Genomic DNA, 6,633 nt, shown 5'->3' on the forward strand with positions numbered 1-6,633 from the left:
GCTCAACTGGCTTAGGTCAAGCAACTGACAAGCAAATCTGTGGTATTGAGCAGAATATTTGCTGTAGCCAATCTTTTATACCAAGACAAATCAATGTACATAACACTTCCAATCAGTTAAGATCAGAAGCCATGAGAGCCACTGCCTGGTACTGCACCAGGGCACATGCTGGCAGAATCGTTAGCATGCTGGACGAAATACTTAGCGGAATTTCGCCCGTTGCTACGTTCTGAGTTCAAATTCCGCCGAGGTTGACTTTGTCTTTCATCCTTTCGAGGTCGATAAAATAATTATCGGTAAAAACACGGGGGTCGATGTAATCGACTCATCCTCTCCCCCAAAATTGCTGCCCTTGTGACAAAATTTCAAACCATTATTATTTTATTGTTATCGCACAGCTTTTAACGCTGGATATGTACTATTATTATTATCACTATTGTTATTATTATTATTATTATTATTATTATTATTATTATTATTATTATTATTATTATTATCTCAGTCTTAGTGGAGGCTAAGGCATTGTTTTCAATCGTGTTTGCTTGTTTGTTTGTTTGTTTGTCCGATATTTCAAGAACCGCTGGATGGATTCGGACAAAACTTTCAGGGCTGTTTCGCGTCGTGACTGGTAAGAATTGATTAGAATTTGGGATCGATCCGGTCCCGGACAAGGATTCTGGATTATTTGTTATATTTACTTTACTTTTCATGAAGTATTACGATTTTGCGTTGACTTTCAAGTCTTTCACTGATTATCTCCCTTGAAAGCACGCTTATGGTTTCCCTGTAAGTTATGGCAGCGTTGCTCTTTCCAAAGTTTTATTTTCGTGTCTCTGTTATTCATTTTACCTGCACCTCTATCTTAGTAGAAACTGATGGATAAAGAAATCAAACTACATAAACAAGCGGCAGCAAAACCGTTCAGAATTTAAATAACACTAACATATTCAGTAACAATAAAAAATTTAATTTATCCTCGACAATTTTTAGTTTTGCCAATTTTGAATATATCGCTCCTGCTTAAAGCCTCTTACCTACTTGACAATTGCATTTCTAGCTCCACTTTGACGGAAGCTTTACTTCTTTGACTCACGTTTTTGTGCGAAACTATGTTGTTAAACCTGCTTTAACAGCACCGTATGCAGGTCCTTTCCCTTTTCTTTCACGAATTTTTCGCTATAATGGTCATAAAGACACTATATCAGTGGATAGACTAAAAAAGGCCTTCATAGAGAAAACTATCCCTGTTCCCACTGCAGACAACACACACACACACAACATTACAAACACGGCCCGCACACCCACCTTCACATTCCATGAATACCATTGGGATCGATCAGGCACCGGACAAGGATTCTGGATTATTTTTCCGGTTTTTTACTTAATTTTTGAGAGTGGTCGGGTTCATTTTTAGCATTCTCTTTTGTGAGAGCAGTCGAGTCTATTTCAGATATTCTCATTTTAAAAATCATCCCCGGCTAATCGTTGAGAGGACGTTGGTGTTGCCTTGGCGGAGGTTTGCGCTCTCTGAGTGCTCTTGCTATTGTTATTATCATTATTATAAAGGCGGCGAGCTGGCAGAATCGTTAGCATGCTGGACGAAATGCTTAGCGGTATTTCGCCGTTGCTACGTTCTGAGGTCAAATCTGATATTGTGATGCTGTAGATTGAAGACATTGTGTGTACCGGGTATTTATACTGTCTGACAAATCGCAGCAAGGACCTCAGGCAGACAGTACTTTACGCAGCATGCGTACAGTTCCGCGTAAAGTCGATTTTTGCAATATACCAAGATTGTAGGGTATTTCTAAAGTGTTTAGGTGTTTTTTTTCAGGTTGGGTGGTATTGACCGCAATGCTCCGATGACAACAGAAACAACCTTTAAGTTTGACTCTCACAGCTGCTACATCTTGGGTCTCCACATTCTCAGGTCTCCATATATATCCACCTTTTCTCTTTCTTTCGTGATAATATGTTGATCTTCTGGCACTGCCACGTCGATTATTAGGCACTCTTGTTTATCCCTCCTAAAGGATACTATACCCAGTTTTCGGTGCTGTAACACCTTGTCTGTCTGCAAGTCAAAATCCTAGAGGATCTTTACCTTCCCGTTTTCGTTCATTACCTTTTCCGGTGTATGATGGTACCAAACACCCGTTACCTCGATTCCATACTTTCAGTATAGTTGCCAGTGAAGTTTCTAGGTTACCTTGTCGTGTCTGTACTTGTACTTTTTCTTCGCAAGACTTTCACAAGCACTAACAATGTGAGCCACGCTTTCGACCTTCTTCCCACACTTTCTGCTGAGGTTCGTTTCACATGTATGGTACATATCCATTTTAATTGAGTTGGTGTTCAATACCTGGTCCTAGGCAGCGACGGTTAGGCTTTCAGACTTCTTTTTAAGGTCATACTTGCTGAGCCACCTCCATGGTGTTTCTCGGCATTTAAGATGTTAGTTTCACAGTGGAACTGACCATGTAATTCCATGCAGTAGGGTTTCTTCTCTTTCGTTGGTTATTCGTGATCAGAATTCATTAACACTCTCAGCTCCATTGTTTGTAAATCCTTCTGCTTTAGCAGCATACTGTATCAGGTCTTGTTCAATGTACACCAAATACTCCGCTGTGTTTCTTCTTTCACTGTCGGTGTACTCCCGTACGCTAATCAGGTCACGTCCACCTTTACACCTTTCATGTATAGCCTGTGCTCGTTCGCCTTAGGGTGTGGAGGGTACCATGCATTATCACCGTCTTTCGGATTGTGCGATTGAGTTGGTCAATCTCTGCTAGTGTCCATTTCAGAATGGGTGCACTGTAGTGGACTACAGCAACAACCCATATATTGATGGTAGTCACAAGGTTCCTTGCGTTCAGTTTTGAATTCAAGAGAAGTTTAAGGTGCTTCAAATATGCAGTGGTGATCTTGCCTGTCATTTCTCTGTGCACGATATTGTCTCCCATTCGATCTCCGTTCGGCAGTTCTATGCCTCTTCAATCTGCTCTTTTCCCCCTCTTCAAAGTGAGCACTGCACGCTTTGAGATCTCGTCTTCTATTCCTATATCCTTGCTGTACAGTCTCAACCAGCCTCTCCATTTCAGGCACTGTTTTTGCGAGCAGTTTTAAATCATCCATGAAGAGAAGGTGAATGAGACGAGGTTCATTCTTCCTCAGCTCATATTGCGAGTTGACTTTGCGTAGAACTACAGAGAGTGGGATCATGGCTATAACAAATGACAAAGGTGAACAAGACTCTCCTTGAAAGATACCTCTTTTGATTGTTACCTAGGATAAGTGCTGGTTGTTACAGAAAAAACGTGTTTTCCAACTAGGTATACTGTTCTTGATTAGTGAACACATGTTCTCAGCTACTCCACGCATGTCGAGTGTTTCCAGAATCCACGAATGCGGCAACTTGTCTTAAGTCTTTGTTTTTGGCACCGTTTGCAGTTCTTCATTACAACCTTGCCTATCAGAAGGTGGTCCTCGGTGTCCTTGGATCTTTTTTGACATCCCTTTTGTTCTACTGGAAATAGACTGTTTTCTGCAGGGAATGTATTTATTTTCCCTGCGAATATGCCTGTTAACACTTTCCCTAAGAGGTTTAGACAAGCGATGAGTCTGTAATTGCCAACCTCACTGTCCTTTGACCGATCTTCTTCTTATTAGTATTATCTTTATGTTCTTAAATCAAATCCCGCTGAGATCAATTTTACCTTTCATTCTTTCAACATCGATAAAGAACAACCCATCACTTTAAATTGCTGACCTCATACAAAAATTTGAAACTACAAAGATGGCATTTCTTCTTACTACTTACGTCCTGAGTTCAAAATCTCGCTGAGTTCAATCAACTTTGTTGTTCATCTCTTCGAAGTCAGTAAAATAAGTACCAGTTTTTATAGAGATTGGGTCCGTGAATTATCCCCACATTCGAGGGGTGAATAATTCAATATTATTCGTTGATTTTGTGTTGCAGTAAAACTCTAGTATCCGCTTTGAGTCCTGCACATTTCAGCTGGTGTTGCGAATTTTCTTTGTCTCCTTGTATGTTGTTCAGTCTTTTTCAAGGTTGTAGTCTTGCTAATGTTTTATCGAAGCTTTCTGTAACCTCATTTATAATTTATATATTAGTCTTTTTCCAAAGTCTGTTGTTGATTCTCGTTTTTCCTTCATAGTTATCTTTCATTTCAGCTTCTTGTTTTGTATTAGCTTCCTTGAAGATGGATAACAGATTTTATTTTGTTAGTGTTTTGTAGCTACTTGTATTAGTTTTCTACAAATACAAATATATTATAAAGCTTTACAGCTGTATAACATCCCTATTTCTTCGGGATCTTTTTTATTTGGTTTAATTCTTTCATCTCTTCATCTGGCATGATAGTGGTATTCTAATTAATTTCCATCGCTGAAATATCTCTTAAAAATATTTTAATGCGAATCTCATCAAAATTTCTCTGGTAAATCCACACAATCTTTGGATGTTTATGATCTGCAGTGTACAACATTGACCCAAGAGAAGAGCTAGTGTTTGTAACTCTCGAATTACATCCAGGTTTAGACTATCAGAATCATAATTTCAACTTTGAAAAATTTCTTTTCTTAAATCTTCCTTATATTCCTCTTTATTTATATTTTTATTTGTGCTCTTCTGGTTCGGTTTGTGTTGGTCATTATTAAGTAACTGTCTTTCTGAGTACAAATTCCTCCGAGATCGACTTTACCTTTCATCCTTTCGGGGTCGATAAATTAAGTACTTGTGAAAACTGGGGTGGGGGTCGATGTAATCGACTAGTCCCCTCCCCCGTAATTTCAAACTTTGTACCTATAGCAGGAAGGATCATTAAGTAACTGTTCTAGGATTTGGATTTGACTGACGGTCAAAAATTGAAATCCGACAATATTGTCTAGCTGAGACACATTAGCCCGTCTCATTCTAAAGATGCAGCAACATACGCCAATGTCACTTCGTCCAGAGCAAAATACTATGAAAGTTAGAAATCTGATTATAGATTTTGGAACTTTGCTGATCAAAAACATTTTAAGGAACTCATATAAATCTGCTGAACTAGAATGCAGTCATATTTTTCAGTACAATACAAACACATATGTTATATTAAAAATATGTTTGTATTCTAGTTTTATGCAATATTTCTCGAATTTTTCTCTCTAATTTGAGAAAACCCTCTTGTGATTAACTGAAATGTTTTAATAATCTACTACGTAATTAAGCGGATTCGCCTGTACATATACACATATGCACAAGCTCAGCTCTTTCACACACACATGTGTGTGTTTAGGTGTGGTTTTGTGTGTGTATATACAAACGTTTCTGTTTAATAGCATTTTGGGTAATTACATAATTCGGTTAACTGCATGAGAATAGTTTGGATCTGGATTTTAAAAAAGTGGCGAAAATATAGCATAGAACTGAATATTTATTTGATTTGATAGGAACGATGCGATTCTGAAAGCTTCTGTTTCCATCTTGAGTTAAAATAACTGAAGCCAATACTTTGTGTTCACATACCGAAACAGTCAAATGTATTCTAGTTATTCTAACCATGTCAATGATTTAATGCTTTTATATTTTTAGATCCTATGTGTTCCGGACTAACTGTAACTGTTTGTGTGTCTCGTTATTATACCGAAGAAGTACATTCCACCTATGTTAAATTATGTGTTCCCATATGTCTCGCACTTCGGGTGATTCATATGTTCATGAGTCTTCTGGGCCTGACTCTACAGAATTCATAGTATCTACCTTATGGTAGCACTTAGTGCAAGCATTTTCATCTTATGTAATATTATATGTAATATAATACATGTATATTCAAGTATGTAACACTTCAATAATTCACCATCGTTTTTAGCATAACGTTTGTAAAAAGGTAATTTAAAGTAAGTGTTGGATAGATATTATTTTGCTGTTTTTATTATTGACATCATTTTCCTGAGATTGACTCAAAGAAATTTTCTTTAATTCACATCATCACAGATGTTGGCGTTGAGTAATTCAGAGTGTGTAAGTCATCTTTAGGGTGTATGAATTGAGTTAAACTTCGATAACTGAAGAACATATAACAAAAATAGTTTGAAATGGGTAGACAATAAGTAAGTTGTGTATACAAAACATCAAGTAAAGCATATTTTATTCTTACTTTATATGATTAAAACGTGTAACGTAGCTACAGTACCTTACAACTGATATTATATTGAGTTCTAATTTATCGCCTACTATCCAATTTCAATCAGTTACATACTATTGCAAAGACTAATTAATTGTATAAGAATTTCAGTCGTCGAAGCTATGCAATTTCACACCCTCATAGTAATGTGAAATTTTAGGTGTGAAGGCGTGAAAAAGGAATCTCGTTTAAATATATATATAAATCCATGTGTGTGTGTATTAATATATATACATATACATGAACATATATCTGTATGCATGTATGTATGTCTACATAGATATACATATATATGTATATGTATATGAAAACTAAATAATATGTTCCAAATATATAACACTATTTCCTATTTATATACTATCGTTGATGTAATGATAGTGCTCAATATTTTGAGAAAGGATTTTGTATTTTAACCCACTCCCCAAATTGGTTCTGGAATAACAGA

This window comes from Octopus bimaculoides, chromosome 4 (assembly GCF_046866305.1).
Source record: "Octopus bimaculoides isolate indiv1 chromosome 4, ASM4686630v1, whole genome shotgun sequence".
NCBI lineage: Eukaryota > Metazoa > Mollusca > Cephalopoda > Octopoda > Octopodidae > Octopus > Octopus bimaculoides.